This window comes from Triticum urartu, chromosome 4, assembly GCF_003073215.2.
Source record: "Triticum urartu cultivar G1812 chromosome 4, Tu2.1, whole genome shotgun sequence".
Classification (NCBI taxonomy): Eukaryota; Viridiplantae; Streptophyta; class Magnoliopsida; order Poales; family Poaceae; genus Triticum; species Triticum urartu.
In genome coordinates, this window is record NC_053025.1 from 69,687,420 (window position 1) to 69,695,969 (window position 8,550).

Genomic DNA, 8,550 nt, shown 5'->3' on the forward strand with positions numbered 1-8,550 from the left:
TGGCGGAGCTGCCATCGTCTTCTTGCACTTGCCGGTGGAGCTCGATGGTGCGTCCTCGACGGCAGCGCAGCACTCCGAAGAGGTGCGCTTGCCGGAGTGGGCATCAGAACTCTTGCCGGACTTGGTCTTCTTCCTCCCGGGAGCTTCAGCGGCAAGTGACTCGCGATCTGCTGTGGCTGCTGCTTCCTGGTAGATCTTGTCGGCACAGATAAGAGCATCTTTCTTGTCGCCGGGGACAGAGATGACGCTTATCAGGCCTGGCATCTTCAGCATGTTGTATGCATAATGAGAGGCTGCCATGAACTTGGCGAGTGCTGGACGGCCAAGTATCCCATTGTAAGGCAATGGAATATCGGCAACGTCGAATGTGACCTTCTCAGTCCTGAAGTTTAGCTCGCTGCCAAATGTTACTGGCAGCGTGACCTTCCCCTTCGGCTTGCTCCTTCCCGGATTGATTCCTTGGAATGTGCCGGTCTCTTCGAGCTCGCTGTCAGGGATTTGGAGTTTTTGGAGTACAGCGGAGGAGATCAGGTTTAAGCCGGCCCCGCCGTCAACTAGCATCTTGGTGACTTTGAGGTTGCGGATAGTTGGTGATACCAACATCGGCAAACACCCGACCGCAGTTGTGCGATCAGGGTGATCCTCAATGTCGAAGATGATAGGCGTGCTGGACCACTTCAGAAGCTTGCGTGATTCGATAGGTGGTTCTGCTGCATTAACCTCCCGCACCCACTGTTTGAGTTGGCGGTGCGAGGTATGCAGAGAAGCACCACCGTCAACGCACAAGACCTCTGTGGCTTTCTGAAACTCCTGCTCACTGGTCTCAACATCATCCATGTCTTCGTCGTCGTCGTCATCTTCATCGTTGTCGCGGCCACGGGGAGGTCTGTCTCCTTGCCGCTGCTTGGCCTTACCGCGGCGTCCTCCTCGGCCGGCGCGCTTCTTGCCAGATTCTGCAGCTCCACCTTGGGCCCTCTCCTTGTCTCGCCGCTCGTACTCAGCCTTTTGCTGCTGGACAAGCTGCTCGACCTTTTTGCAGCTCTGGAGGTAATGGCCCTTGGTGCGGTGAATCTTGCAGTATTGCTTGTCAGAGCTGTCCTGCTTGTCGGCGGCTGCCACAGCCTGACAGTTGGTGCACGCGGCAACCTCCTTGCCGGAGCTATCAACTTTGGCTTTCTTGGCGCCACCTTCATTGCCGGACTTCTCAACGACTAGCACCTCTTTGCCTTTCTTCTTCATGTTACGCCGCCGGTTCTTCTTTGCCGGGGCAGTATCCTCACTGTCAGATCCTTCTACTCCCGTCTTCTCTCTGGGGAGTCTCCTCCCTTCCTCAGCGCGTGCACACTTGTCGGCCAGGGCATATAGCTCACTGACGTCTCTGATCCTGGACATCGCCATCTCCTCCCGCATCCTGCGGTTACGCACGTTCTGATGGAACGCGCTAATGACCGCGGCGGGGTGGACGTCTGGGATGTTATATTGTACACGGCTGAACCTCTGAATGTACTTGCGCAGGGGCTCTCCTTCCTTCTGGGCGAGCAGATGAAGATCACTCTCTTGGCCATGAGGTTTGTGGCCGCCTGTAAAGGCGCCAACAAACTGATGGCATAGGTCTGCCCAGGAGGATATGGAGTTGTCCGGCAAGTGCATGAGCCAGGACCTGACGTTGGGCTTGAGCACCAACGGGAAGTAGTTGGCAAGGATCTTGTCGTCTCGTCCCCCGGCAGCCTGCACCGCGATGGTGTAGATGCTGAGGAACTCTGACGGATGCGTCTTGCCGTCGTACTTCTCTGGTACATCTGGTTTGAAATTCTTCGTACTGGGCCACTGGACTTGCCGCAGCTCACGAGTGAACGCAGGGCAACCTACCGCGTACGGCAAGTCGCCTGGTTCCCCTGGCGCATGCATGTCAACAGAGGGCCCAGCGCGCTGGTCTGATTGACGTCGCGCTTTTCTTCGGCGCTCGATGCGAGTACGAGCGTCTTCTTGCTGTCGTTCTTGAAGAACTTGGCGCTGATCGCGATGAGCTCGCGGATCTGACGACGCGGTGGAGTCGCTGTCGAGGTGGATCCGGCGAGTCGGTGATCTTGGCCTTCGGGGCGAAGAGTGCACAATAGTTGCACCCCCACCAGTCTTATCGTCTCCGGCTCGTGCCTGGCTGGCTCGCTGTGGCTGCGACGTGTCCGGCTGCCGAGGAGTGTCGCCGTTGGCGAAGCCGATGAGACTCTGGATAGTGGCCCTCCAGTCGTCGATCTTGTCCGCCGTTGGAGGGTAGTCTAGGAGCAACTGAGCTCGCGCCAAAGCTTCTGCTACAGTGGCGGGTGGCGGTGGCGAACGGTGCGAGGAGCGGGATATGCTCGGACTTCTAACTACGTTAGAAGGAGCAGCATTCCGTCCAGGCGACCGTGTCTCGCTCGCGCCAGCGGGTTGACGTGCATGGTGGTCCTGAGCGCTCCGAGATCCACCAGCTCGATCTTGATCTAGCGAACGCATGGTACCGTGAGTACCATGACGCCGCCGGTCCCGTGCCTCCTGAGATGGGCGCGGTGCATGCACGGACGCCGAGGTCTTGGAGTGCGCCCGGTCATTGTGGGAGCCGGCTACGCCGCCGATGGGCAGCGCAGCCTTGTCCTGGGACCTGGCAGCACCGTGAGTTCCCTCGTCGACGCGTGTCCTTCCGCCGGTGCCTGCCCCACCAACCATTTGCTCCGGCGGTGGTTGGCTCGGCCCGGACGGAGCAGCTGCCTCCGAAACTTTCTTCTTCGGCGGCATGTTGATGAAGATGATGAAGATCTAGCTCGCGAGAACGCCGGATCTGGTTCACACAACCTCGACGCCCCCTACCTGGCGCGCCAAAGATGCCGGGGTACTGATCCACGGGCACCTATGGGACCGGCGGACCGGGTCCCTTTCGGTTCGGCGGGGGCGGAGGTCGTGCAAAGAGCAAATCGAGGCGAAGCACGCGAGCGATTTACCCAGGTTCGGGCCGCACGGATGCGTAAAACCCTACTCCTGCTTTGTGGTTTTGTATTGATTTTTAGCACGGGAGCCCGGAGTGCTACAGTACACACCAGCAGCTAGCAGGACCGAGCGTGAGTGTTCTCGAACTGGCTAACCCCCCTCTACGTTGCACACGGGCTCCTTTTATATGCTCAAGGGGCTACCGACAGGTGGCAATGGGGGTAAAGGGCAAAAATGGAAAGGTGCTGTGGTAGTCACAGCTACCTGCTACAGTGTATCATACCTAACCCTGACGGCAGGGGACAAGGGTCTTAAATGCCCGTCTGTGTCGCCTAAACAGTGCGAAAAGGGACCGCCAGGGACGCCACCGTTCGCCACGATGGCGATCTTGTCAGTGCCGCCTGCCACCGCACGCCCCTGGCTGCGCAGCCTTCCGCCACGTACGCCTGGAAGGGCCCCAGGGCGACACGTTGGTGGATGTGCTGGAGCGCGGGCTCGGAGAGGTGGCTTGCCGCGGCAAGCGCCTTGCCGCGGTTGTTGTCTTGTCGCGTCCGGGAGCTTTTCGCTCACCGGGTCTTGCTGGAACGCGTGGTGCGCCGCGGCAAGTTCCTTGAAATGCCTTGAGTGGCCTTCCCGGCAAGCTCCTCTTGCCGGGGTCTTGGGATGCTTTTGTTAGCCTTCCCGGCAAGCTCCTCTTGCCGGGGTCTTGTCTTCTTGACTTGGACACTTTGTTCTTGAATGGCTCCAAAGGAACCACGGAGGATCTTGGCAGTCACCCAGCAAGCCTTGCCGCGGGATGCTGCGACTGCCCGTGCATAAGTTCGGGATACTAGGGTACCCCTACTCTAGTACACCGACAAGTAGTATAGCCCATCGGGTGTATACATAATACTCTGATGATCAGCGATTGCAGAAGTTTGCCGTAGCTCCTTTTTGAACACCAGTTCCATTTAAAAATCTTGATATCCCCACAATAGCAATCAGCTGAACACTTTGAACGTGAGGCTGGGAGACTCAGAGCTGAGTCGCGGGTGGTCGGTTTGAACCACAACAGCTTGACGTGACGGCGGAGGCAGCGCCTTGCATGATCCAGATGCTGATAGTGGATAAATACATCTCCTCATCAGGAAAAACCCATAGAAAGTATGTTCTCTGTATCCACCGAAACTCAGTAGCAATTTAACTTGAGCACTAGAGACTTCCTGGCATCTTTAGACTGATGGTATGTACATCCTTCCGTTTGAAAAATATCAGATTCTGAAAAAGAGCATAGGCGCAAAATGACTCAGCAAGGGCAAGTGTACTCGGGAAAAATCCCAAAGCGGATGGCGAGTCAATCATGACTCTTAGCTTATCCGGCCACTTGAACCGGAATCGATACGAGTCCCGGTGGTGACTTGAACCGGAGACAAGACGGAGGCAGCACAAGGGCGCGGTCTCGGCTAATGAACCGGATATTGAGAGCTGGAATTTTTCAATCAGGATGACTCGGTAGTAGCTCGCAGCATTTTAATCCATCTATCCATCAAATCTCTGTGATCATGCATGTACTAGTATTCCAGGGAGACACCTTTCTAATCGGTTTTGACGTTGACCCAGAGTACTATTATTTGACTGACCAATCAATTGGCTGGTACCCATACAGACCAAGTCCAACTCATATTCAAGTCAACCTATGCATCACGTCACTGATAAGGAAAATAAAAATCCATTGACCCGGCAGGTGATGGACAGACATCATTAGCAGAGGCCAGAGGAGGGCCGTGGCAGAAGTGGGGCTGCCGCGAGGGGGAAACGAGGCGAAGTCGTGACAGGCAGCATTGATTCCTCCGGATCATGTTTGACTCTCGCGAAAACATCTTGAACCACCGACAAAATAAACCGATGCAAATCCTTTCAAACCAGCTCTTTATCCGAAAAATTGTGAACTCCTCGATCTTCAGGAGAGATCCCTCCAAGAACTCAACACCACCGTGCGCTAGCCCCACGGTGGGCGCCAACTATCGTGGAATTGTCACGGCAGATGTCCTTAGTGTCAGGACTTAGTCGTGAGGCCAACACATCTATGTGGTAGCTTGAGAGGCGTTGAGCGGAATCGAGAGACACAACACAAGACAGGGATTTAGACAGCTTCGGGCCCCGGGAAACATCATCCGGTAACAACCCTACATGCTATTTGAGGCTAGGTCTCATTATCATCACGAGGGAGTCGCCGTAAACCGGCTCTCCTCTTTGTATCTAGCCCTAAGATTGTTTCTCTTGCTTGTAGCTTGTCCCTCTTGGGGTGCCCTGCCCCTCCTTATATATCTTGAAGGGGCGGTTTACATGACTAGTCCTATTAGGATTAGGTTTACTCTATTACAAGTGGAGTCCTAGTCTTGCTTCCTTTGTAAGGGAATATTCTTTGTGCTTTCCTCATAAACCGGCCCACCATTAAACGTGAACCGGCCTTCTGGGCCATGGGCCTTGTCATCCATATGACCCGCCCGCCGGGTTACTAATGAACCGCCAAGACCGGACGGGTAGCCCGTGAATCGCCAAGCTCCGGGCGGGTTACCAGTGAGTCATCCAGTCTGGCCGGTTTATACTTCCGGCCGGTTTACGCCATGGGGTATATCCCCGACAGGTCCAGACTTGGGCTTCTTCCTGGGAGTAGAAACTTTCTTGCCATTCTTCTTGAAGTTCCCCTTCTTCCCTTTGCCCTTTTTCTTGAAACTAGTGGTCTTGTTAACCATCAACACTTGATGCTCCTTCTTAATTTATATCTCCGCAACCTTTAGCATCACGAAGAGTTCGGGAATTGTCTTTTCCATCCCTTGCATATGATAGTTCATCACGAAGCCTTTATAGCTTGGTGGCAGTGATTGAAGAACTATGTCAATGACACTATCATTAGGAAGATTAACTCCCAGCTAAGTCAAGTGGTTATGGTACCCAGACATTCTGAGTATGTGTTCACTGACAGAACTATTCTCTTCCATTTTGAAGCTGTAGAACTTATCGGAGACTTCTTATCTCTCAACTCGGGCATTTGCTTGAAATATTAACTTCAACTCCTGGAACATCTCATATGCTCCATGACGGTCAAAACGTCTTTGAAGTCCAGATTCTAAGCCGTAAAGCATGGCACACTGAACTATCGAGTAGTCATCAGCTTTGCTCTGCCAGACATTCATGACGTCCGGAGTTGCTCCTGCAGCGGGTCTTGCACCTAGCGGTGCTTCCAGGGCGTAATTCTTCTATGCAGCAATGAGGATAATCCTCAAGTTACGGACCTAGTCCGTGTAGTTGCTACCATCATCTTTCAACTTAGCTTTCTCTAGGAACACATTAAAAATCAAGGGAACAGTAGCACGGGCATTGATCTACAACAACATAGATATGCAAAAAACTATCAGGACTAAGTTCAGGATAAATTAAAGTTCAATTAATCATACTACTTAAGAACTCCCACTTAGATGGACATCCCTCAAGTCATCTAAATGATCACGTGATCCATATCAACTAAACCATGCCCGATCATCACGTGAGATGGAGTAGTTTTCAAAAAAAAAATTCACTATGTTGATCATATCTACTATATGATTCGCATTCGACCTTTCGGTCTTAGCGTTTTGAGGCCATATCTGCATATGCTAGGCTCGTCAAGTTTAACCCGAGTATTCGGCATGTGCAAAACTGGCTTGCACCCGTTGTATGTGAACGTAGAGCTTATCACACCCGATTATCACGTGGTGTCTCGGCACGATGAACTATAGCAACGGTGCATACTCAAGGAGAACACTTATACCTTAAAATTTAGTGAGGGATCATCTTATAATGCTACCGCCGTACTAAGCAAAATAAGATGCATAAAAGATAAACATCACATGCAATCAAAATATGTGACATGACATGGCCATCATCATCTTGTGCCTTTGATCTCCATCTCCAGAGCACCGTCATGATCTCCATCGTCACCGGCTTGACACCTTGATCTCCATTATAGCGTTGTTGTCGTCTCGCCAACTATTGCTTCTACGACTATCGCTACCGCTTAGTGATAAAGTAAAGCAATTACATGGCGATTGCATTTCATACAATAAAGAGACAACCATAAAGCTCCTGCCAGTTGCCGATAACTTTTACAAAACATAATCATCTCATACAACAATTTATATCTCATCATGTCCTGACCATACCACCTCACAACATGCCCTGCAAAAACAAGTTAGACGTCCTCTACTTTGTTGTTGCAAGTTTTTTACATGGCTGCTACGGGCTTCTAGTAAGAACCGTACTTACCTACACATAAAAACCACAATGATTTTTCATCAAGTGTGTTGTTTTAACCTTCTGCAAGGACCGGCAGTAGTCAAACTCAATTCAACTAAAGTTGAAGAAATAGACACCCGTCAGGCACCTGTGTGCAAAGCACGTCGGTAGAACCGGTCTCGTGAATGTGGTCATGTAATGTTGGTTCAGGCCGCTTCATCCAACAATACCGCCGAATTAAAATAATACGTTGATGGTAAGCAGTATGACTATTATCGCCTACAACTCTTTGTGTTCTACTCGTGCATATCATCTGCGCATTGACCTGGCTATGATACCACTGTTGGGGAACGTAGCATGCAATTTCAAAAAAATTCCTACGATCACGCAAGATCTATCGAAGAGACTCTTAACAAAGAGAGGGGAGAGTGTGTCCATGTACCCTCATAGGCCGAAAGCGGAAGCATTAGGTTAACGCGGTTGATGTAGTCAAACATCTTCACGATCCAACCGATCCAAGTACCGAACATACGGCACCTCCGTGTTCAACACACGTTCAGCTCGATGACGTCCCTCGAACTCTTGATCCAGCAGAGGGTTGAGGGCGATAACCCACAAGTATAGGGGATCGCAACAGCTTTCGAGGGTAGAGTATTCAACCCAAATTTATTGATTCGACACAAGGGGAGCCAAAGAATATTCTAAAGTATTAGCAGCTGAGTTGTCAATTCAACCACACCTGGAAACTTAGTATTTGCAGCAAAGTGTTTAGTAGCAAAGTAATATGATAGTGATGGTAATGGTAACAAAAGAGTAACAAAAGCAAAGTAATCTTTTTGGTATTTTGTAGTGATTGTAACAATAGCAACGGGAAAGTAAATAAGCGTAAACCAGTATATGGAAAGCTCGTAGGCATCGGATCAATGATGGATAATTATGCCGTATGCGGTTCATCTTGTAACAGTCATAACATAGGGTGACACAGAACTAGCTCCAATTCGTCAATGTAATGTAGGCATGTATTCCGAATATAGTCATACGTGCTTATGGAAAAGAACTTGCATGACATCTTTTGTCCTACCCTCCCGTGGCAGCGGGGTCCTAATGGAAACTAAGGGATATTAAGGCCTCCTTTTAATAGAGAACAGGAACAAAGCATTAGCACATAGTGAATACATGAACTCCTCAAACTACGGTCATCACCGGTAAGTATCCCGATTATTGTCACTTCGGGGTTAACGGATCATAACACATAATAGGTGACTATAGGCTTGCAAGATAGGATCAAGAACTCTCATATATTGATGAAAACATAATAGGTTCAGATCTGAAATC